We start from the raw sequence: 26,095 nt of genomic DNA on the forward strand, positions 1-26,095 counted from the left end.
GACTGGATATGGGGATTCGGAGCAAGAAATGTTTGAACTTCCATATTCAGCAGTCGGAAGATCGGAGAAGTCTCGGTACTCATTCGAATTTGACGTTTTGATATTACGGAGTTATAAATTCCTCGCGAGGTACCTCCAAGCGTCTTCTACGAGATAATAGGAAAATGAAAACTGTCGGTCGCTTTCTAACGGTACAAAATACTCGAATGAATAATACAGAAATCGCACGTTTAACATTCAGTTTTCAGCTCGATTATTTCTCACGTCGATCACCGCGAAAAAAAAGAAACTCCGAACGTCCTCGATTCCGAACGATCCTCCGAGCAATACGCCAAAACGCATCCCAATAAACTTCACTGCCGAATGTCTTCATTACGGGACAGCAGTGCGCCGTCCGCACGCAAGCGTCGAACGCGCAATATTTAATTCCCCTATAATCGATCCTCCTTTCAGCACCATAGAAATCGAAGAACCACCGTACCCGCGTTCGTTCCCGATCGCAAAACGCTCTCCGAACGGTCGACCGACTGAAACCTGTTTCCAATGAACGACTCCGATGAAGCGTAATACGAAATTCCTCGTGAAAATGAAGCCGAGCGTCAGTCGGTCGGACGCTCTTAAACCTCCTCGCGGTCTTTCCTCTCGTGTACCTTTTTTTTCCGCTCGTTCGAACCCGGACCGAGGCTCGTCCCGTGTTCGAGGGAAGCGTCGAACGCGTCGATCGGCTTCGGCCGAGCGTATTTGCTCGCGATAACGAGCGACGTTCGCGACGGGCATTAATATCGGTGGCCTATAAGCGGGTAACTCGGTGTCCACGAGACGGCGGATATTTACATACCAGCCGGACCGAGGAGGAACAAGTCGGTTCTCACGTGGGGACACGCGTTTCGGTCAGGACTCTCCTTCTCTCTCTCCCTCTCCGTCCCTCCGCCGCGTTGCGCATCCGGATCACACGACTAGAGATGGGATCAAGTATATTGTAAGCTGGTTCGAGTATAATTAAATCATTTTCAACGTTTCATGGGCACTTCTAGGAGGACGAGTGCGGCACTATCGAGTAAACAGGAATCCGGAGGTAGGTTTCCAGTCTTTCTAAATACATTCGGAAATGTAAGCGGCAGTTTCGAGTGTAATCGATGAACAGCGTATTTCTGTGCACTTGTATCTTCGTAGGAAATTCGTAATTCGATGGATTAAACGTCGCAGTAGAGTCTAATGAGAGTTTATTCTATTGGAATTAATAACGAGGAAAAAGGGAATTTTATTGAACTCGAGTTTCCGTTGATCTTTCTATAAGGCAATTCGGCGATCGCGATTAAGTGAGTAAGTTTCAACGAAATTCAACTGTTCCAGTAGCTGCTTCAGATACTTTATAGGCAGAAATGAATCCTTGAAACGTGACGATAGCCGGAGAACACGAGAAAAGAAACGCTGCTGCCAGAATTGGCTCGGATTCGCGAGTACATATTGAAGTTGATCCCATCCCTACCGATGACGAACGCATGCGATCCACCGGCTTTTCTTCTTCCGAGCCGCGCATTAATTATCCGTAAGGAGGACCGAAAGGGCCAAGAACGAGACCCGAAGGACGCGACGAATATTCAAATGGAAAAAGAGGCTGCACCGAAAAGAACTCACGTGAACGTGTTTTGCATGGAGAGGATGGATCTCCCGCGGCGGAATTTGTTTCTATGCCTGTTAGGGGAATCCGGCGTGGAAATGCGCGCATTACCGATGCGGCGGGGAAATCCACATTGAAATAGCGTCGCTTTCACGGTCCGACTAATTATAGGATGTCATAGATACCGGTATTATTGACGTAACACGCGGTACTGGCCCGGCTCGTTGCATTTATCTTGTTCGGCCGCGATTGGTTTAACCAGTACCTGCACGCGGACGCGTGTCTGATACGCGTTGCGTGCTTTTGTTGGATTAAACCCCTTGCCTTACGATATTCTTTCCAGATTACTCGTACCAGCCAACGTTGCTTTGTTGCTAATAATCTCCTAGAACGAGAATGATTTATAATTCAATCGCGCCTTTATGCATCGTGAAACTTTATTAAATTAAATCTAAAATATTTAGACATCAGATTCGGTATTATTTAGATAGCGAACAATTCCTGTCTGCAATACGAAACAACTTCTAAACATTGAATAACAAGACGATAACACGATATCTGAATTGCAAATGAATTAACAATACGCGTATCTATCGAATCGAGGGAATAGCCTTCACGGCGCAGCGGCAAAGAACTAACTATGAATCGTTCCAGCGCTTAATAAAGTAATAACAATCTTGCAGAGCCTTATTCAGAAGCAACAGCGAGAGCCATTCTCGAGCGGATATCATTCTAAGTATTCGGCCGATGCGTTTTGCGCGATTCGAAATGCAGAAAGGGCAGGCATCCGCGGGCGGACGTTACGAGACGCCGGCAATGCGGCCCGCAATAAATCAAATCGAGTTTTTCAGGGCAATGGCCGGCGGTGGGCACGAATGGTAATGAAAACCGGCGGACGATACAGCCGCGATAACATTCCCCGCGGCCGCGTGTCCCGCTCGCGACGATGCCAGCGACGACAAGCACGGCCGCGAGACCACGACGACGACGGATCGTCCACGCAAAACCGAGCCGGCCCGTCGCATCCCTCGCATTCTCATTGTCCGCTCGCGATCATACGTTACACGTGTCCTGCAGCGTGCGTACGTGCGCGAGCCGTGGACCCGCCGGATCATCTTTGCGCTCGTGTCCGCCCGTTCCACGAGCATCTTCGATCGAGCTCCGTGTAAAAAGTGCCACGGTTTTCAGGAATCCGTTCGACGATCGACTATTAGACGGGAAACTGTCGCGAAACCTACCGGACCGGTCAAACTGACCCATTCCTGATCTCCCCTTTTTGCAATTATTAAGAAGACAGATATCTCTCGGAGAAATTATTCGAGAAATTGATGTAGCGATACGCAAACTGAATTCTTAATGGATTAGTCTCGATGGATGCATCGTTGAAGTTGCTATAGAGGAATTTTGAGAAGTCGGTTAAACCGTTCGGTTGATTCAGTGTTAAATATGACATTCTTTTTGAATCACTGGAATTTAATTTAGAGATTTGACAAAGCCTTGCGCGAGGAATTTTGCTTCGATTCATAATTTTCTATGATACGTTTCAAAACTACCTAGTATGGCTAATGCAACTTCTGAAGCGCAAGAGGATAAAGCGATAATAAACAGTCTTCTGTAATCTTCAAAATACTGGCAGTTTTTTCATAAAAATGATCGAGTAAAAAGGAGCTTCGTCGATGTTACAATGATCGAGGATTACGCATATCCTTGAACCAGTTCGAAAATAGCTGCTCGTTAAATGGAAATCATTCGAAAATCATAAGAATCCCGTCCTCGAGAACAGTTGCTATGAAAAGACATAATGAGGCAGTAGAACTTCCTCCGCAATCGTCGGTTAGTTTTGAAAGGAAAACAGACGAACCGGCGCAACTAGCGCGCCACAGAGAAAGGCCGACCACCGTTTCGTTTCGTCTATTATTACCCGAAATCTCTGATCGAAGGTTCATATAGATTATCGATACAGGTTGAGGGGGGCAGGTGGTCCCCGGCCAGCTGATTGATGGCGCGCGGGGGAAGTTTAGCGCGTCCGAAGTGCCGGTAATTCTAGGCCGTGGCCTGTCCTCGTTATTAAGGGACGATCTGATAGGGTCAGCGTCGTTCCGACGGATTTATCGGGCGAACGCCGATAAATTGTTGCTAGAACAGAAGATTTTCGAAAAGCGTCGGGAGCCGTACGCGCGGCAGTTTCTTCGAAAGCAGGTTGCAACTGGCGTCCGCCGAGTCTCCCCAACTCATTTAACCACTTCCCTCGCCGTCTATCTACCCCGATCTTACATAAGAATATAAATATAGACTCGCCGCTGACTGCTCGAAACGCTGGAAGCAGTTAAACGATCAATTTCTCGGCGTACGTGAATGGAATCGGGGAACGGCTCTTCCTTGTAGCGTTTATTACACGTTTTAGCCCGTAACCGGCCAACCCTTTTCCACCTTCATTCGGGCCCACCGGTCAAAGGTTTATGGAGGAAACGTTACGGTTTGGTGAACCGGCGAGTAGACTGGAATCGCGCCGTTCGAATCATTAACCGGCGATAATTAAAGTGCTTCGGTCTATTATTCGGAACACGTTTCAGTTTTCAATTTCAGTAACCTTGTATTATTCTACGCTGCCGCGTTAGGGAAGCAATTCGAATAATTAATATCTGTATAATTCGAAAAGGAAGTCTCTTAATTCCCTTCCGATATTAAAATTCCATTCAAGCCGTATCTTTCTCTAAGTAATTCTTTCATATTTTCTTCTATAGAATCATACATACGTTTTTCCATATTAAAATTCTATCGAAGTCGTATCTGTCTCTAAATAATTCTTTCATTTTCAATGTCTTTTTTAGGATCATGCTTTTCTAGACATTTTAATATTCCAAGCAATTCGAAACTCGAGCGTCGCAGGCTCCTCTTTCTCGATGGAGTCCGTTGAAATATTTTTTGCGAGCGAGGCTGGTGCAAGGGGTGCCATTCGCCCCCCGTCGCTAACTCTTACATTTGTCACTTTGTTAATCCCTATTAGATCAGGCCGGATTTGAAACCCGGCCTGGCCCCTCTGGGCTATGTGCTCTTGCGTGGCAAAGAGTAAGCTCGTTTGAAAAGTGAGCGCGCCCCGCGGTGTCGTGTCGAACACTCCGGAAGAGAGAAGGAGCGACGGCACAGAAGCGAAAGAATCGACACCCTCGGGCCCCGCTTTGCATCGAAAACTGCTGCAGATCTATCGAGCTTTTGTGTTTACGGCGCCGGTGTCGGTGACGCGGGCGACGACTCGTGTGATCGTTGGAAAACAAGGGTCCCGAGCGCGTCGAGGGCTCGGTTGATCAAATGAAAGCTTGTCGAGTTACCTCCGAGAAGATTGTTTAATGTGCTTTTCAAAGGAAGCTTAATAAATCGGAAATTGATGCGATGAACGTAACTGTTCCTCCGTGACAAACTTTCGGTACCCTTTATAATCGTATCCTTCTTCCCTATTCGGAGATTCCTCTGATTCACATTTCAATAATTCCAAGATCAAACACATTAACCCTTATCTTCTATAGTAAGATAAATAAAACTCGAAGCAGAAAGTTAAGTAAAAGCGTGCACCGCGAGACTCGATCGAGCATTATCTCCCAGCTAGTCGTATCTCGGAGGAATCGGCCGGAGATAGGGCCACCGACCTCGAGGACCTCGATCCGCGTCGGGAATCCGAGGATCGGCTCCATCGACGCGGCCGTGGTGCGCCGTGTCCTTCGGCTTGTCCGTGCGAAACGGACAAGCTGCAGGCGGACCAGCGACACGTCCTAATACCCATCGTGAGTTACTAATCCTTTAAACGGATTACCAATTAAACGTGTCGCCCCGTTCTGTAGGCTGCGAGGGGTCCGCGGCGCGGTTCGGCCAAGTTCGTGGGGGTGGGCCCGAGGGGGATAGTTTTCTGCGCGGGCCCGGAGTGGTGGAACTTGTCGGCGCCGCGCGAGATCGTTGTAACGGGTGTTACGTTTCAAATCTCAACAGGCCGGGCCGCTTAGACGTGGCCGTACAGCTGCCAGGCGGCGCGTACTCGCTGTCACGCCGCGAAACTCGACACGGCCCACCCCAACCTCCGCTCCGCCGGCCGTTCCTTCCTTCTTCGTGTATTCTGATGGACCGTCTAACTCGTTATTCCCGTTAGCGGGAATTTGTCTAGCTGGGGTGCGCTGAATGGTTCGCGCCGCTGACACGGCTAGAGTCCATCTGCCGCCCTTGCAACGTCTATGTCACGCAAAAAGCTTCGTGTTCTTGGCTCCGGGGGCTTGTCACCGGTTGACTCGAAGGTGACGCGGACTTTGTGCGCTTTAATGCGGACGGGATGCTGTTTGGATCGAGGATTCGAGGGTGCGATCACGCGGAAGAGGATGTTGCGGCGGAGAGCGGTCGCAGAACGAATGTTTTGATGTCGAGGGTGCAGTTTATCGAGAATGTGAATCTTTATAGATACCATTCGGCTAGACTTTACCTAACTCGGATCACTCGAAAGTTCTTTGAACGTTACTACAAGATCTCTCAGTAGAATAAAATGTTGATAACTTGATTGAACGTTAGTCTTTTTAACGCAATGTTTCACTTTCCATTAAGAACGCACCGGTTGACAACACAGACGACCAGCGTTCAATATTCCCTTCATCAAGATTACAATTCTTCAAACGTCACTAACTAAATCACTAGAATAACGAATCACCGAACCACCGTTCCCGCGATAGTACCTAAAAAGTTCATTCCACTAGGAGCATAAATCGCGGAATCTCAAGAATTACTGTGTAGACACAACTGTCACAGGCTCGGATCCAGTGAGACATCCGGCGGAGACAGGCAAAGCGAGGTGGCGAACGAAAATACCGCTGACACACGTAAATACAGGGATGAAAGGGGGAAGATAGCAGCGAGTTAATTAAAACCCTCTCGCCGGCATTAGAGTGAAATCGTGGCGGCCTCCCCCGTCGTTCTTTCCCCCTCGCCCCCGACCGCCACCGTCTCTGCCCTTTCTTTCCGGGCCGCGGACGAAGGGACAGAGAGAAAATCGCCGGGACATCGGGCGCGGCGTCTGCCTCCTGGCCTCATCCGATAAAAGGAACGGGTAGCCGGCCGAACGCGTCCCGGGGCCGAGCACCAACAATAATGTCGTCGTCAGTTCGTTAAGCGCTTCTTTCAGGGCCGGCCCCGTCTCACCTCCGACCGATCGGCCGGCCGAGAGGTGCGACCCGCGAGATAACTAACCGCGGGGCCACCTACACTCTGCTCCCATCCGCTCGTTACGACATCGGCACGCGTGACTGCGCCGGCCCGTGCATGCGTGACTTCGTCACCTGAGATAATATCGGCGGCCGGACCATCTATCATCCCGGGATTCCCTGTCGCCGGCAGAGAGTATTACTCTCCGCTGGTATCTACGGGAGGATGACCGACGAGACACCGTCTAAGCCATCCGAGAGGAGAATGCGCCGTGACGAAGCTACCGTTTTCAACGGAGCGCATTCTTTCCTTCAACTGGAGCCGGCTATTCGTGGAATCTCGAGTATCAGTTTTGTACCCCGGAGTAGTCACTTCTTGGCCACGGAATGTTGCGTCGATGTATTTATCAGAAAGCGTATTGGAACCGCGGTAACACTGAAGTGAACTAAATTAAATCAACAGCAATCACGTTTATATTGAATTGGAATTCACTTGTGATCTAAGAGTGACATCAAATTTTTAAAGCGTCTTTAGACGTCAGTAGTAGTCGAGTTAATAAATTGTTCTGTAGATATTCTTGAATTGTTTCAGACCGATCCGGGTTTGTACAATTAACGAGAGTTATCGAGTATAACTAAGATCTTGGACTTCGATATTAATTTGAGTCTTCAGGAAGGACAGTAGAATATACTGTAACGTTAGAGCGTATATTATAGTATCTTAGAAATATCACTGTAAACAGGGATTTGTTTGAAAGCTGTTTTCCAAAGTGTCACAACAGAACGGACGAAATACCATTAGAAAGTTCTCCGACCGAGGTCTCTAGAGTAGCCAACAATGGTCCTCGATTGGGGAGATCCATTCTCCTCGCAGGCATTACCCTTCCATCCAGTTAATTTTCCATCGTCGTCGCGTGCCACTCGATTCAACCCCCCGGCACATCCTTTTACGACCGGTTGCGCGACATCCACGGCGAGCGGGGTCCGCGGCAGTAAACTGCACGCACGTCTTTGAATGGCATCTCTCCCGTGCCGAGTCGCAGGCCTCGGCGCAGACGACCTCGACAATAACCGAACCGCTCTGTTGCGGTTCTAGTAGCGACTCGAATAATCGTGTCGACGGCATTATACACGAGGACGCAACGCCGCGATCACGGAGACGCGGAGGGAAAGAACGGGAGGCGAAGGGCGAGCGCTGCTGTGTCTCGTTAACAAAGCCAGCCGTATACATTCGGCAACAGATGCGAAACGATGTCAATCAGAGCGTGCACGCGCTGGGGTCGCGCCAAGTGATTGACATATTTTCGCCGGTGAATTCATTTCCTCCTCTCTCTCTCTCTCTATCTCTCACTCGCACTGTTTCGCCGCGATAGGCAAGATCGGATAGAGCGTAAAGGTCGGACCGGTCCTCTCTTATCCCTGAAGAAGAGCACGGTTCAGTGTTCCGTTCTCGCTCCTCCGAGCAATTTATACAATCACCCCACTATACCGTTTCACTTAATCCTATGATCTCACGGGTTTTCGTCGCATACAACGCAACCATATTTCACGATTCGATCGGTACACAACGAATACGATCGTGCCGTTTGCTTTGAGTCGAAATCCGGATTGTTTCTTTGGAATGCGGGGATACTTTTGGGGGTTTCGTGGGAAATATTACGATGGATATTCGCAGTCGAAAATATATCTAATCGAGGATAGAAATTCTAGTGTAACGAAGAGAAGAGAATGAAAGATAGTCTATTTTATTACTAGTTTTATTATTATCGATTGAAGAATACGGAATGAGTTGATATGAATTGTAACGGAGTCGAAGAAAACGAACGTTATTGTTCACCAAATGAACGAACAAATGTTCTTTCGCCATCGCGTGTATTATACTCAAATTTTATGGTGTACCGCTTCAGCATGATCAATTAGTGTACCGGTTGGAAGCGCGTTCACGGTTCACGATTTATCGCGTTTTATTCCGGGTACGTTCCAGTTACCTTATCTCCGGTTCCCTTCACGCTGCACGCACCGGCAAAGGATTGTCAAGAGCGCGCGATTAATGGATTTCGATCCAGGACTACCGGCGGGAGCCGGGGGTTTGATAAAACATTCATGTTCGTGAACACGGCCGAGAGCCACGGTTCGCGGGCTCCGTTTACACGTTTCCTTGTACTTGGAAACGGTTCCAGTGAACATCGGCTCAACGTGCAGGTGCAAATGAAGATCCACACGCTTTTCGACGCGTAAAGCGCGCCCGAGCGCAGAACGAGTCTCCGTCTTTTTCCTGTTCTATGCGGATCGCGCGCGAGCGCGCGCGGTCATCAGCAGTTTCCACCGTTTTAAGAGTCAACGGATGGGAACGCGCTTAAGTGGCTCGCCGTGGAAACTGAAACGCGTTCCTCGCACGACGATAATTGTTCGCGACAGCCCGCTGGGATTAGCTGGCGTCGTAACTTATTTATTATCCATCGGCTTTACATCTGAAACAATTATTCGCGCTATTCCGAATCAATAGGAATTCAGCGGAGCTGCGCGGAGTTAATAGAACCGAGCGTCTCGGTGAGATTTGAATTCTTTGAGAACGGACATTCTTGTATTAGACTGTAGAGGTTTTGAAAATTGGAAAGTGAATATCAAACATCGAGAGTTTTCTACCGAGAATATGCAACATATTCTCTAATGAAACATAATCATTTCTTGAAACCAACTGAACGAGGAATCGTACATAAATTAAAGAAGATTAATGCATTATACGAAACTTAACGTTAATGCTTCATAATTTTACTGTACCAAATCTAGCGGCTGAGAGTCGGCTGCGGAGTGCAAAGGGTTAAATTTCAAACGTGAAATTTCCAAAACCTCTTCCCAAAGGATCTCCCCTTCTTCCTGTCTCTGACTGGCTTACGCCCGCCCCCGCAACGCATCGTACACGCAACACGGTGTTCAAAACGAATCCCAGCGTCCCCGCCCGATACCGGTCCGTCAAATTATTCAACGCGTCCATTACGCGAGCGGTGTGTACCGATACAAGTGTCGTTCCGCGCGGAGCATAAGCGGATAGAAACTCTATCGTCGTTGAGCCACGCGGGCGGGAGGGGTCGCCGAATGGTATCGCGGTCGTGCCGGTGCCATCTTCCTCCCGGCTTCATTAAAGACTTTTATCGGGAGAACACAGTGCCGCCTATGTACCAATTCACTTAACGTAACCAATCTAAAAATGCTCATCAGCAATTTAAAACGACGAGGGCTTCTCGAAGGACAGCCGCGCGGAAGGGGCCACGGGGCGAACGATAAAAAAGAACCGGCGGTGGCTTCGTGGGTAGCGGAAAAGGACGGACGGGGATCGACGAGGGAGGGCGACGTGCCCGACGGAGGAAGGAGGAACAGGGAACGAAAGAAGGATGCTGACGAGGAAGGATAAAGCGATGAAATGCAGAGTGGAGGAGCCGGCAGGGGGGAAAAAAACGAGCGAACGGAAGAAAAGAGTAAGACATCGGTGGTGAACCGCTTCGACCGCGGCACGGACAAAAAAGAGAGGAAACACTGGGACAACGGGGATCGAGAGGGGCGAGGGGGGAGAAGGGGGCGGGGGAGAGAGAGACAGATCCATTTGCGAAATGCTCATCGACCGTCGTCTGCCCTTTTCCCGACGCGGCGCTGTGTATACGGCGTATTCCCTCCAACGGACCGACGACGCGGGCGGAGCGAGGGTTTTTCGAGAACGCGTCGAGGAGGATTACTCTGATTCGTTTTGGCTTGCAGATTTCGCCTTTCCCGGGCGCCCCGACCCGTCCCGCGGATCGACAACCTCGCCCCCGCGATTTGCGCGCGCGGAACGGGAGCACGCTGCTGGAATGGAAACCAGCCCCGAGAACAATATGGCTGAGACAACGTCCGGGACAACGCCGATCGAAATTGCCCCCGTGTCATCGGGGGAAACAAGCGAAAGCAATACCTTAATGAAAACAAGTCCGACAAGACTGGCGTTTTTAGGGAAATTGGCCGTGTAGCCGCGCGCGCGCGGCCGATCGAGGCATTTTATATTAATTATTTTTCGGCTGCGTCGCCGGCGTAATTAAACCTCGAGGATGAGGCCTCGCGCGGAGTGCAGCTTAAATATTCCGAGCGATTTCGAGGCGACGGTAAATTTGAATTGACGGTATGGTTCGTTACGTTTGGGGTGTATGGATATCTGTGGATCGAATCTGTATTATACGCGTGATTGTGAATATTGTAAACGTGATAAAAGATATCGAAATATCGACTAAAACGCACTGGCTTCTGAGCGACTCGTACGAACTGCGAAACACTCGAGACAGTTGCGATCGCAGAGATGATATCGTCCTCTCCGTATACGACTTCATCGAATAATCGCCAGGGGATGAGTCCGAGATAAACAAGCGTCGAGGGAGGGGAGGAAAATTCGAGCCTCCGGGAATCAAGACGTAAAGCGATCCGTCACGATGGATGGAGGAGATAAAACCGTTGTCGCGGCCACGGTTATCGGCGTCTCGCAAGCGGAGAGCGGCGCGTAATGCGTCCGCGCGCCCGTAAATCGCGGTGTTTGCATAAAATATTAATAAGTGACACGAGTCAATCCCGGATTAGGCGGCGAAGGGCCACCCCATCTAGCGCCACTTTATCTATCTCTATTTTATTTTGTTTGTGTTGGCCTTTCCCACGAAGGGTCCGGCCCCCCTTTCGCTGCTCCGTTCGCCGGCGACGCTCCTCGACAAATAGTAATAATGCGAATCGACACGTGACGCCGTTGTCGCAACAACGGCAAACACTGCGACGCGCGCCGGCGAAGAGGGAACGTCGGTTTCGCCTCGAGAGATCGACGTTTACAAACCGAACGCTCGACGGACACGTTTCCCGTCGCGCGTCATTTCTCCGCTGATCACCGCGCCGACTTTCATGCGTTTATGGGAAATTTCGGAGCGGAAAGGCGCACCGACTGCTCGCGCCGCGAGAAAATCTACGAAATATGCAAACCGCAGTGTTCTTCGTAGCCTCCGTCAGGCGAAAACTGTTTTCCATAGTGATTCTGTTCTCCCAATTACGTTCTTAACATTTCGAATTCACGCGGGACTCGACAGGAACAATCGAACTTCCGTTCCGAGTTCACGCGCATCGATCTGCCGTGACAGGTTGCTTTTGATCGAGCGGGTGCGAGGCGTGCGAAAATATTTCGACGCTTTCGACGAGGGAAATCCGAGGGGTGGAGCTCTACCGCTATGGTACGCCGATTGTAGATGGCAAGGGTAATTGCGGACATTAAGGTGTCGCAATTGTACGTATTAATCGATGATCGTCGATCTTCCTGTAATATCGACGATACTAGATATTACCGGAGAAATTAAATTTCTCCGAGATATCGGTTATATAAGACCGTCCATAAAAGTTTATTAGCGAGGGCAGCTCGTTTAACGATCATCGCGCCGAGTCAGATGTACCGTATGAGCTTCCGGGAACCGACGGGCGTCGATAAATAAGAAACACTTTCGCGAGTGCACCACTGATTTCATTAAAACAGTATAAACCTGTCATCGAAATCCGCGCGACGGCCGGACAGAGGGAACGTCCGAAGATAAACACACCGGTGAACAAGGTGGCTCGCTCGAAACGTCCGAGATAATCTCGCGATCGCGATACGGGGAGAATGCGTAAAAAATTAATTTCCAATTACCCGGGGCCCCGTGCCGTTTAACGCCGCGGTGTCCGGTGTCCGGGGACCGTATCGGGCCCGAGGACGCTCGGTTTTTCGACGTAAAGCGGCGTTTCAAGTTTCCTGGGGCGGGTATCGGCCGGTTCCCGAATCAATTTGCATTGTGCAGCCTTGGACGGAGCGTAATTAAGGAGCCACCTAATTCTCGCCGCGGAACCCGTCGAAGATTATCGTCGAGGATCGGCTCGTTCGCTCATTCGCTCGGCGACGTGTGTACCGTAATTGCGAACGGCTGTATCACTGACCCGCAGCCCGCTCGACACGTGTCGACTCGTGCGCGTTCCTCTTATCTCGCGACCGGTTCGCGTCCGACTCGCTGTTTCCATTATCCGTAATAATATATCCTCCTTATAAATTCGCGGGCGCCCCTTTTTTCCCCCCTTTCCACCCTCCTCCCGGGAAGGGAGAGAGAGAAAGGGGGCAACGGCCGGACGAAGACAGACGCGGCCCGAAGGGGAGACAAAGTGGCTGCTGCACACGCGTTTGTCAATGTTTGCCGGTGTCGACACCCACCTACTTATGCAAATCATTTAATTTAACCCCTCCACGGCCGGCTATCCCGGGAGAGATTGTATCTCGAAGCCTATTCGTATTCATTGCCTGAGCGATGGGGAGACCGCGCGTGAACGCGGCCTCGATCCGCAGAGCAGCCATACGATCGCGTTCTCCTCTTGTCCCGACGCTGCCACCAACCACCTTTATGTCAGCCCGAACGCCTCGCGACCATATCTGGACCGACCGGCGCTGTTCGGAGTTGACGCGATATTTCGATCGAGCTCTTTTGTCCTAATTTGCTACTGGAACTCGAGTTCCTTGGGATTGCGAATTTTTATCGAACGATGCTTCAGGGGTGATTCGTTTTCAACGAAAGCCATTGAATGCGGAATATAGAATGTATAGAAATATACTGTTTATGATTGAAAGATTCTTTTTGTTAGAAATATTCGAGGCGAACAGTCGTCGGAAGACAGCGTCTGACCGCTGCTAACCGTTTCTACTTCCCAAGAGTGCGGTCGAAAGTTTGACTGTTATTCGGGAGAATTTCATAACGGAAATATATTCGAGTAAAATATTCGAACTGTAACACGAGGAAAGGCTCAACGATGGACTACGTGGAAACGCAATTTACCCTCGTTAAAGTGCCACTCCGTGGATCCGATTGAACAGTCCGGAATGAATAGTCAGAAATTTTTAACAGTCGTCCGCCGACCGCGGGGAACGTAAGGAATGATCGAATGAAACTTGATGGAAACACGGTTCGAGAATTTGGCGGGTTGAAATATTGAAAAGGGGGCAATAATTTTCGCGGACAAAGCGACCGCTGGTCTTTTTCCTCGGCGACCCGCGCGCGGAGTACCGATTACGGTCGCGCGGATAATGAAAAACTGTACGGTCCTTTAATAGAATTTATTACGCGCGTCAGTCTGCATTAATGCATACCGAGCAGACACGATGATTGCCAGCGCGGGACGATGCAATTCCGCCGGTGGACAGCGGACGGGGGTTGGCGTTTAGATTTGACATTCGTCGCGCACCGAGCTCACCGACGTTTCACCGGCCTCGGCGATACGACACGTTTTAACCGTTTTCACCGGCAAGTGGACGACCCGTGTCGGAAAGCGATTCCGGTGATCGATCAAGATTGATGCGCGGAACCGTTTCCAATCGGATATCGCGGAACCGATTACTCATCGATGATTTCATCGTTTCGCTCGCAATAATTCCCAATTTCAATCTTCGAAAAATTTCCAACGATCGCTGCTCCGTGTTCGCGGGATTTGACAGATTCCACGGAACCGATTCCAGTTCTGTTTTCGATTAAACAGGCAAGCCTAAACGATCGCGCGCGTCGCAACAGCGATTGCAAGAGCTACCGTTGTTCGAGAGTTCGCGGCACAATCGGTCGCCATAAACAAAAGCGGAAAACATCCATTGAAAACGCACGATCGGCCGAGCGAATGATACAAAACGCTTACAACCGGCCGGCCGCGTAGGCGTATCGATTAGAACGCGTTGATCGCCGGGTACAAGCCGGCGGGTTTGATTACGCGCGCGTGGAATCGGCAGTCAGCGATTACGATTTGGCCGCGGCGCGATGGAGGGGGCGGTCCGGGGGCGGTATTGGGATCGGCGGTGTCGGCAGCCCGTTTCGCCGCGGCTCGCTCGTGAACATCGCGGAATGACGTATCGGTCGCGCGGTCGTTTCAGCCGTTTTAACGGCCGGCCGCCGGGAAACGAGTGTCGGCAGCCACGCCGAAAGCCGTGTACACGCGCGAGAAGAGAAACACCGGGATCGAGAGCCGGGAATCGCTGCATGCGTCACCGGTATCGATTGTTCCGATAGGGATGGCTCTCTCGAATATCGCTCGGTGTACCAAGAATGTTTCGCGTTTCGAAGATTCCGCGGTATCTAGAATTTACGGAGGTTTCAGGGTATTTTTAAGAAGCGTGAATACGGGTGTCAGGGTTCTTAACCCCTTGCACTCGGCAGATAGCTTTCGGTCTCACTGTTGTCACGGTCACTTTGTTGCAGTCAATGGAAATTTATTCAAGAACGTCTTGAATTTTTACAACACTGTTCTCCTACTAAATCAAATCAGCGGTTCGAGAGTTTCGAAGCCTGGCAGAGTTTCAAATTCGAATCTCGAGGATTCCCGATTTAGGTTCGAACCCATTCCTAGATTCGAATTTCGAACCGGTCGATTCGCGGGGGCAAGGGAACAGGAACGACGAAGGAGGAGCGAGACAGACAGAGCGAGGGGCGGGGGCGCACGGCTGAATTAGTAGCACTGTTAATGCAGTAATCGAGTGTTTCATCGTTCGATGATTCGAACGGTGTCGGCTGGAGGGGCGCCGCGAGGGGTCGGGAGGCTGGTAACACCCACGGGATGACGAGAGGGCGCAGGTGTGTGTATCCAGCATGTGATACACCGTGTTGTCATTCGGCCAAACGTGTATATTGATGCCGCGCGGGGAAATTTTTGTCGTCGCCCGGTGTAATTGGCCCGCCGCCACCGCCGCCGATGGAAATTTCGTCCTTCGCGCTTATTGCGCGAGACCGCCGCCCGCCCGCCCCCTTCGTCGCCGGGCGCAGCTCGTTTCGAACGAGCGGGAAACGTTCCGCGGATGATGTAAAATGTTAATGCCGGTGTTATTATTTAGTCGCGCGAACGGGGGTGGAGTTTTATCACATCGCCGTGGCGCGTTTTTCGCGAGCGCGTAGTAAGCTTCCCGAATTAAAAGTCTCGCGGAACACGGACGACGATTTAAACGATATTAACGATTCAACGGTGTTCGCTGTAACTTCGATCGTAAAGGAAGCGAGGGGAAAGGAACGAATAAAGGGAAGAAATTAAGAGATAGCAGTTCATCGAGAGAGACGAGAGTTGTTCACCTTCGATTGATAACGCGTTAAGAACACCCGCGTAATTCGACTAGAAATCCACCGGCGAGGGGGTGGCGCGCGCGGATATGAAAGTTTCATAGCGCGGCGTTCGGCCGAGCGGAAAAAGTGGACAGGTATTCGCAGCTGGAACACAGGATCCACCGTGGAATTACTCGTCCGGGGAACAATGATTTGTTTTAATACGCGTATGCTCGGCCCACGGCGAGGGGCGGGACACGGGGGAGGGTGGAACGCTCGGTTATGTGTTCGTGCGCGCGACGTGTACCCGCCGTTTATCGTTACGGATACCGACGTTTTTGGCCTGCCTTTTTTTGCGGGTCGCCGGCGAAAAAGTCGCCGTCGCGACAACAGTCGGGCCGTTGGCCATGCGATCTACAGGGTGGCGTGAAAATGAAAACGGACGACAATCCAGCGACGGGGAAACGAGTTTAACTTATATTCGTTGCCGTTGGAAAGTGGAGGAACATAAATAAACGCTCGCCAGGGAACATAATCAGGAGACGTGGAAGGCGAGAGAATATCGCGTGCAAGACGGATTATTTTCGGAACATCAAGTACTCGACGATGATTCGGATATTCCGCCGCGATGCTTAATCTGGATGGAAACTCTTAGCGACTCGTTTTCTCGCCGCTGTCGGCGGTATCGATGAATTATTCATTGTTTGTTGAACGCTGTTAGAGCTAACCGAGAAACTCTGTTTCCATAATATTCGTCCTCCGATCTTCTGTATTACTTACAAAAATGAAATATGCAGAATACTTTGTTCTCCACCAGCGATTCTCAGATAAACGACTATCGATCGAACTAATATTCAATCGCCTCTAGAAACTATCCGCAAGGCGACAGACTAATTAAAAGCCTGCACGTCACGACGATCGCAGCGTTCGAACACCATGGAACGTCTACGATTCAGATTTATCGCGTTCCAAGGCTCGCGCTCGTGAATTACTTCGATCGGTGCGTGCCAGCTTGCGAATAAAACGCGTGAACGCGGCCGCCCCGTGTGTTCGTGTACGCGACGTGTTTTCGCCGTTTGTCGCCGGGAGCGACGTTCATTCGTTTTTCCGAGGCAAATGAAAAAGCCGGCGATGCATAGCTGCACCGTGCGCCGAGCCGCGTACCGTGCAACGGCTAGGGTTCACGCTCGCCCCCCGCCGCCCCGAGCCCGCCGCCACCCCCGTTTGTCAAAACTCTTTATTGCCGTTCTCCGGACGCTGTATTCAAAGCGAGTCGAACACACAGCGCGGCCGGGAAAGCGGGCCGCTTCAGTTTTATATACAACGCGGCTGGTTTCGGTTTTATTATTACCCCCCGCCCCCACCGCCCCTCTGGAACAGACTGGAAAAATACAGGGTGCTCCACGAGCCGCGAGATTCGCAGGTGTACTGCGCATCCTCATCGGGAAAGTCGCTTTTAACCCTTTCCCGACTGTATACTGCCCCGTAAACAAGCTTTGTGTGTGAATTTTTGAAAAGACTTCGTACATCTGAATGGAATTAATATTCTTTGTGGTTGTTAAAGGAATTTACTAGTTTCCTCGTTTTTTCTAGGTCGGAAAGCCTTTCCTTTTATAGCTTCTTGATACGTTATAGAACCATTTCAGAAACTGAAACATTAATTTTCGCAATTTTTCTCAATTCCAAGTGATAGACTTTGCTGGGCTTTGTATAATGACAAATAAGACAGAGTCCTATCGTCGCTTATACTTCACTGGACGATTGAGTAGTGCTTCGGAATGCACATCGGTGCACCGAGTTCGCTCGAGTAGTTTTCCAATGATTCTGAAAAAACAAATGTAAAAGTGATCTAGTAGTTGTAACGGTAACGCTGGGAATCCGGAAAATGCAGTGGCAAGAGCTATTTCTCCAGGTATTGAAATATTGGGTTGGCAACATATTATTTCCAGTATTTATGTATTTCCAAACCGCCTTCCCGACTGGAATTTATAACGATCGTGATATCTATTTTTAAGAGGCGAGATCTTGGAACGATATAGAACACGGGTTTACAAGTTTCCATAAAAAGGAAAGAGCGATGATTAAAGAGATTGCGAGGCAATTTGTCGGGGACACCTTGACCAAACGATTCGACTATAAACACGGGAAAGTGTACTCGACGGCAATAATGTGTATTAAAAATCCACTCGTAATGGCGAGTAATTTAGTAATTGCAGTTTACATAAAACTGGCTATAATTGCATAATTATTACCGCCACTGACGCTGTGAACTTGGATATTTATGTTTCCTTAAAAACAGAGGATTTGCCAGGCGACAGCTTGACGCCTACGTAAATTCTCCGTTGCTTTAGAAAATCCTGCACTCTAGCGTTTTACGAACGCTCGAATTATCGAGCGAACGTACCGACTTATTTATCATTCCTAACGAGAACGACAAGAATACAACGTTTCAGATTCCAAGCGAGTCTTATTAGCACATCCGCGCAAGTTTACCTTACAATTTCCTGCAAAAAAGCCTTTCCGCGGTTTCATTAACTGCGAAATAAGAGTTTCGAAATCCGGCGAATCCAGTATCAATACGGACAATAGAGAGACCTAGGGACGTATCGCGCGATGCCAACCGACTCGTCGAGTCAAGATTATCAGGCGCGTTTCAGGTTTCAGTTTCTCGGTAGTCATTAACGCGGACGCCACTCGTCGCCTCGCGGACAAGAGATTTCAGTGAGCCGCGAATACGTGGGTAGCGGCGGTTCGCGTGTTCATGAATAAAAGCGCGAGTAGACGAACAGAGCACGAGGCATTAGCGGAATAAAACGGCCGTAATACCGACTATGTTCAACACGCTCGACGGTTGTGCAGAATTTCGTTTCTACAGCGGTCGGTTACGAGCCGTGGTAAATTTTCATTTTTCCAACCGCCCCCCGCCCGCCGTGCGTCGTTTTCGCCGCGAATAAACGCGCGTTCGTTCTGTCAACTCGCTTATTGTTCCACTCGCTCCCTATTCACCGCTTGCTACCTATACAGAACCTGCGAAAAAACAGCGGGAACAAAAAAAGAATCGCGCAAAAACTTTTCCACGAACATCCGCGCGGATAAAGAAAAAAAAGCTCCTAACGAGCGCGGGACAGGGCGCGATTTGTATGTTCGCGGAATATTAACGGTGAAAAAGCGTTCCCCTTCGCCTCACTTTCCAAAGGTTCACCGTAACGATTAATTAATAATCGACCGTTATAAAGGTTCATTTACAAATGATAAGAATTCCAACGCCAGAATTTATACATAGTGACGTTTAATCGTTCGATGCTCTGAAGCGGAATTGAACCATCCCACAACCCTCATTTAAGATTCCAACTGCGATCCTCGACCTAACGGAAATCAGGAGTCATTCACAATGTATTGCGTATTCCTCCTCAACCGTCAACGGCTAATTTCTCGCATCGCGCCAATTTATTGCGACAACTGTGACGCTGTATCGCGGCCATTCGTTAAAACAAATGATCACCGAACCGATTCCCACGTCGTTACTTACCCGGTCGTCCGTCGCAACCCCCATGCGAAGTTAAACGCGAGTTAAAAATACTCGCGATCCACCTGCCTTTAATGCCTCCATCGCGTCGCCTTGTCCCGAAAATGAGATACACGCGACTGCGGTCGCATAATTCGGTGATAAAGCAGCGCACGAGAGGCGCCGCGCCGGCCGCGAAACTGACCGGCGCGGCGCCGTTCGAGCGTATTCCCGAAACCAGGAAGCTGACAGTTAAGATAGCCGGCAGGGAACCGTTAAGTGCAGCGCGACATAAATTAGCGGCCGAATATAACGGACGGGACACGGGAAAATATTATTGCAGCGCGCCGGACGACCGAGTTTCGCAGAAGACCGCCGGGGGATAGCGACGCTCGATAATAAAATGGTCCCTTTGTCCTCGCCACTCGGACTGCCGTATAACTTCGCCGATGGAGTGCTCTTTCGCTCTCTCGCTCGCTCCCTCGTTCTCGCCGTTCCAACCCCTCGTTTTTCATCCCTGCTCGCTCGCCCCCTCTTCGCCGTATGTATATATTGAAAGGATTTCGACAAGAACTCGGCTGCTGTCTTTCGACGGAAAGGGGAAGATAGGGAACAGGACGAGGAAACAGGCTGGCAACGAGCGAGTTCACGGGCCGTGACGCGCCTTCGGATGTAGACGCGTGTTACGCCGGCCCCGATCTCCGGTTCTACCGTCAATATTGTCCGATTCGTCGTTCCCGAAACCGTCCCTGTAAAAAATGACTGCGAGATTGGCTCTGGAGTGTCGATTACGACCGTGGACCTGCGAAGACTAGCTCGGGGATTGAGAACCACCCCTTTTCAGTACGATGATTCATTGGACACAGTCCATTTCAATATTTCCTCCCGAGCATGGGTTATTAAGGGATGTATCGGGAAGAAATTGTTCCTAAAAATGATCTACGCGAATGTAGCACTTCTTCCTACAACCGATCCAAGTTTCAGCTTCGCCCCGTAAGAATACGCTCTTTAAAACCCGGAGATCCACGAACTCGTTGGAAAGTCGCAAGATCGACCGATTAAACAAATATTCCATTTATTTCCCTCCGTGATAATCGCTCTCCACGCTTCGCCCTTAACAAAAAAACGACCGAAGACTCCAACGAGACGAGATAACGTTGCCAGGAAAGAGCAGCGACGCGGCGGGAAGTGGACGCAGGCGAGACGGCGCGCGCGCTATCCTCCGGCGTTGGGGTGGGCGCGCACAATGGGCATGAAATCCGAAAAAGGGGGAGGCTGCAGATAATTGGCCGGTGCGTTTGCACAGCGTCAAATCGCGAGGTCAATCCGCTCGCACGGCAATCTCACCCTCCTCGATCCCGGCGACTAGCAACCCCTCCGGCCGCCTCTCCGCCCTCGCGGCCGAGCACCCGCGCGCCGGAGTTCGGATTCACGGGGATGGAAATCGAGGTCGAACACCGGGAAATATGGACGACTGCTACTCGGTCATTCGCGATGCGCCTCCGAGTGTACACGTGCTTTTGTGTGTAGCCGGATAGACGAAAAACCTTTTTCCTTTTTCTCCCTCTCTCACTTTGGTTCCCTCTCTCTCCCTCTCTCGCTCTCTCGCCGCGTTTCTTTTTTTATTTGTAAAAACGGAACGAAGCGGGGCGACGCCATTGTCCGGTTTTATTGGGGACCGTGCCCGAGGATTTTCTTGGTATTAATTCTCGGGACATCCGGCGGACTCTCGGGACCGGTCTTTGTTTCGCGACGCCATGTTTGCTCTTTTTTTTGAAATTTCTGCTGGGCGCGTCGTCGCCCCGGCGCAGATTTTTTGTTGCCCGCCGGACGCGTCGGGTGAAAGAAGAATTTCCCGGGGAGAAAATTGGACTGCGAATTTAACGGCGACGAGGTTTCAGTTAGCAAAAATGGGAATTAGTTGTTGGATTCGGTGTTTCATTATTTCCACGATTCCGCGCGGAATCGATTCGAAGATTCTGTAAAGCTCGCCGGCCGGATTACAATAATCGCGCGGCATTACGAATTTAGCGTGACAAACGGGGAAATTTCGATCAGATTCCGCGCCGAATCAATCAGACTTATGGGACAAAAACGCGGCCCGGCTTTTCATAGGTGGCGGGCGAACACGTCTCACGTAGACCGCGCATTATTTATGAGCTTACGGGAGATTATAGGCAACGTGATTCCGCTGCCGAGTGGCTCGCTCCCAAGAGTGATTACTATGCCGCACATAATAATGAACGCGCGCACGCATTTCATTAGCCGACGCGTGTTGTCATCGACGAATCAATATCACGCGAATCAATAACTTTAACACTAGACCTACCGAGCATTAAGACAAATTTACAATTCGTTATCAAAATCGAACAAATAGATTTCTTAAGATTCGAAGAACTTCCTATTGCCACAAATGCAGGAATTCATTTTGAGTTTCTTACGAATACACCTTTATCATCTGAATAATGACACAATAAGAACCTTGAAATCATTAATTTCTACCCGTCTGTTCCTAGTGCTAAACATTATAATTTCAATCACCCCTATAATTCTGCAACCGTCATAAAAACTTCGGAAACACGAAAAACAATATTATCGAAAAAATCTATCCACCCTCTAATTCCCATGTCACTCTCCACCATCCCCACTCCAATCGAAAAGATTCATAACCACCCCGAATGCTCGAATAATGCCCAATATCCAGCATCGGGGCTAGCTAACCGTATAACAAACAAGAAAAGTATACGTGTCGCGCTCGCGTAAGCAAATATTAACAGAATGCTTCACCCTCGTAACATTCGTCACTTCTCGGGGTGCACCGGCTCTCCGCGACGCGACGCGCGGAGTCGTTCTCTCGTCTATCACGCGTGTCTATTATGCGCCCATAGAGAGGCCCGCGAGAAAGATACACACGAAAGGTCCCCGGTAATCTGGCCTGCTCTTAGGGGTGGATTCGTCGTGGTATTCGATAAATAAATCAACTCGTAAGCAGCCACCATTAGGGTGCTGCGGCGTGTACTCGTCTCACGCCCCACGCGTGCTCTCTTTCTTTCTCGCTCGCTCGCTCGCCTTCTGTTATCCGCGCTGTTCCCTTTTCCCGGCGACAACGTTTCCATTCTACGGCCGGAATCTCCTCGGACGATTTAACGACTCCGTGGTTTATGCACGCGTAAAAATCAGCCGAGGGGTAAACGCGCGCTCACGGGGGCGAGTAAAACGTTAAGTGGCGCTAACGAACGGAACGCGGGACGTCGCGGCGAAGATCGCAGTCAAAGTCGCGCTTCCAGAATGGAAGAGGAAGCTTTAAACTTAAATTGCGCGCCGCGGCGAATCTTCCTTTATGTACAGGCTGTTACACGATAAGCGCGCGGAACTTCCAGGTCGGATCCTGCGGCGAAGTTTCCGCGAGTTTTGCCTTTCCGCGGTTCGTTTCACGCTCCGGGCAATTTCGCTCCGAGTTGAAGATTATACTTGTATTGTGCTTTTTATTAAGGGAATTCGTATATTCCTTTGACGGCGGCGAATTCGAATGCTTGTGGCCGTGAGGAGGGAGACGGATTCATTCTTGAATAGTTGAGAATTGTTGTACCGAATTTTCAGGTGTTTGATCGTTTGAAATAAAGAAGACAGAGGAACGATAATGTTTTAGTAGTAAGTAAATAGAATTAAATATTCTTTTCGAAATTCTAATGGAATAAATAATATTCTGTTTATTCAAGAATTTACGTTCCTTCGTTTGTTCTAGGTTATAAAGACCTTCTTTTATAGCTTCCGAATATGTTGTATAATAATTTCAGAAGCCGAAAGATTAATTTTCTCAATTTTTCTTTTCTGGACTCAACCGCATTGGCTTCCGAGCGACTCGTATATAGGTCTGGTATTGAAAGAAAATGGAGAAAGCGGAGGATAGAAGAGGACTCGCAGGCGAAAGATTTGTTACACACGGAGAAGAAAGGTTCGGGGACGGTTCAAGCAGAATAATCCCCGTCACCGGCCGTCTAGCATCGTCGACAAGGGTGGAAAAACTGGATAACCCCGGTGGAAGCTGCTCGGCTAAGATGATGAATCTAGCGCGGAAGCACTTATGACATACGACTCGGAAAAGCTTGGTAGGGTGACTCGTCGCACCCTGCAGCTTTGTTTTCCGCATCACTGGTGCCGCCCCTGCTCGGATTACCCGGGGTGATCAGCTATGAAATTAACTCGCCCGCCGTTTCTCCCTCTATCCCATCCCCGACGCTTTCGCCCCGGCGAATTTTACATTCTTCGGGCCGATTAATCGGATGACCTTGCCTGGAATTAAGACCGCGGCCTCTCCGAAGTTCAATTAAAGAAAGGGAAGAAGTAACCGCGGGGAATGGACCGGAGGCAGCGGGAATCCTGACAGCTTCGTTTCGATTTAAAGATAAAGAAGAATACACAGAGCGGCGGATTAAAAATTGTATAACCCGATTTTTCGATCGACGGAAGAATTAACGTTGAGATCAATCTCTGTTTGGTATGCTCGAATAATGAAGAAATCGATTGGAAGTTTCTCTAATAGTCGTTCCTTCATTTCAACTATTTTGCTCCACGAACAATACTTTCAAACAGTTTTAAGAAAGATCTGCAAAGAATAACGCGTCAAAGAAAGTACTAGTAAAATGGAGGAAAATAGGTGAAAATGTTTATACTCGAAGTAAGTGGCAACGGATTAACCTGACAGCTAATTGACCGACGAGAGCGAGCACAATGGCGCCGTGACTCGTGTTCCGTGGCGCGTGAGAAGCGCTCGAACCGTGTTTATTCAGATCGTTCCGCAAAATCGTCGGGATCGTTGCAGCTGCCCTTTCCCCGCCGCGTATTATGCGACCGCCATCTGCATCTTTTTCGTGCGAACGCATGAATGCGGAATCGAAGCCGGCCCATGTGACACCGGCATCAAAAACTTTCACGATGGCGGCGGCTCAGGTGCGGAACACGCGGAGGGAATGTCGTTTCCACGAGATCGTCGCGCAATTTGGCGAACTTCTTTAAAATCTCTTCGCCGCTTTCACCTGACCCGACCCGCGCCGCAATCCCGCACGAACTTTCCGAGCTGGATACGCCGGAGAGCCAATTCTGCGGTCCCCGGGAAGCTGAAAACTTTCGAACCGCTATTTTTTGAGGATCCCCCGGGATCTAGGAAATTGATCTGCACTAGAACCTGGAAATAATAAAGAGGAAGAACTCGCGTTCCGGCGAATCCCTTCGGCTGGATCGCTGATGCTAGACGTGAACTGTAGATACCGGTAACTGGTTTAGTAATGCATAGAATATATCTAACAGTAATACATAGCACTATTTCTAGCCATTTCAAAGTCTGAATATTTCACACGCTCTCTTCATCTTATGACTCGCTACGATTTATTTATTTAGTTTTCCATATCAACTCTTCCTCTCTGAACCCTTAAACAGATCACAGAGATTACAAATTCTATAGAGATCAGATACATCGATTAGCAACTTTTGCATGTAAAGACATTCAAGAAAATACAAGAACAATCGTGATGTGATTACCGACTCGTACGTTCACACTGCATTAAGAGGAATCGTTAGGCTTCCCTGACGCGTCGCGGATGCCGTCACACGGCAAACGCGTTAAAGAGACTTTTTACCTTCTCTAATGGCACGCTTCCATTGTCTCCGAGTTGTTCTACGATCCCGAAGCGTGTTAATTATGGTCGCCGCGCAGACACAGCCTACACACCGCGTTCGCGCGGAGTTTTTGCGCGCCCCCGCCGCTCGAGGCCGTTGATTCGAGAGAGATAGGTTACTTACGACGCAGGTAAGTAGCGATGTAAGTGGTTGTAGACAACCGGGGCCCGGCGTCATAAGCAGCAGCCGCTGCCTAATGAAACTACAAATCTCTCCGCCCTTTAGGCACCACCTGTTCTCTTAGCGCGGCGAACACATCCGCTCCCGCAACAACGCGCTTGCATGTGACACGCTGCTTATGAGCGCGGGGATTATTTCTCGGGCCGTTCCGCGCCTCGCTAACGCAACGACGCGTTCAAGAAGGGCTTTCTTCCCTACGTGCCGGGACCAATTGCTCGGTGTAAGCGAAATTTCCTACACGGAACCGTGTTGTCGCCGGGAACCTGGCCCGGCTCGCGGGGAATTCGCAATGAAATTTTGGTCGCGTTCCGCTCGGATACAAAGCGAAACACCTTCTTGTACTCACTTCGAACCACGAGGTTCGAACTTCCACCAGAACCGAATAACAATAGAGACTTCTTACGTTCGTTCCTCTAAAATCAATACTCACCGAACCAAACGATGCACAACATCGGCTCAACGACTCCACTCGAAATCGACAAAGGCAATCCCAGGAACGCAGCCTCCGCAGCACAAGCACATCCCTGAACAAAAAACATCGTCACGCTGTTAATCCCGGTGTCTCAGCGTCAGCGGCGAAAGGACACGCGCGTTACAACGGATCCGACCGCGTCACGGTCCTTTCGAACGCTCGACGAATCGTTGCGCTTTCGTCCGCCCGTCGATCCTCCTTTTTCCTTTTCCCGTGCTCATCCTCCGGGATGAGAAACGTGCCCCGGTGTCTGATCCGCGGATCTGACCGCGTGACGCAACCGCGACACTCGAAACGGCCGAGATTGCCGGTGAAGCAACCCCTGGGAGTTCGATCGCGCACCCCTCGCCCGGTAACGGGACCGATCCGGCCAGAGGAGGAGCG

At 50.0% G+C, this 26,095-nt stretch overlaps 1 long non-coding RNA gene across 7 annotated transcripts in view; it reads right to left on the reverse strand.

The window, feature by feature from the left end:
• The window catches only part of LOC116424993 (uncharacterized), a 120,354-nt gene that overhangs the window by 77,342 nt on the left and 16,917 nt on the right, over window positions 1-26,095 (reverse strand). For 6 of the 7 annotated variants that reach the window (XR_012998953.1, XR_004234612.2, XR_004234611.2 and 3 more), the window contains exon 2: window positions 25,670-25,763. The exons of the other annotated variant lie outside the window; for it this stretch is intronic. This is a non-coding gene — a long non-coding RNA (uncharacterized LOC116424993). The remainder of the gene's footprint in view (window positions 1-25,669; window positions 25,764-26,095) is intronic. 7 annotated transcript variants of the gene reach the window in all.

This window comes from Nomia melanderi, chromosome 7 (genome assembly GCF_051020985.1).
Source record: "Nomia melanderi isolate GNS246 chromosome 7, iyNomMela1, whole genome shotgun sequence".
In the NCBI taxonomy this organism is placed as follows: Eukaryota; Metazoa; Arthropoda; class Insecta; order Hymenoptera; family Halictidae; genus Nomia; species Nomia melanderi.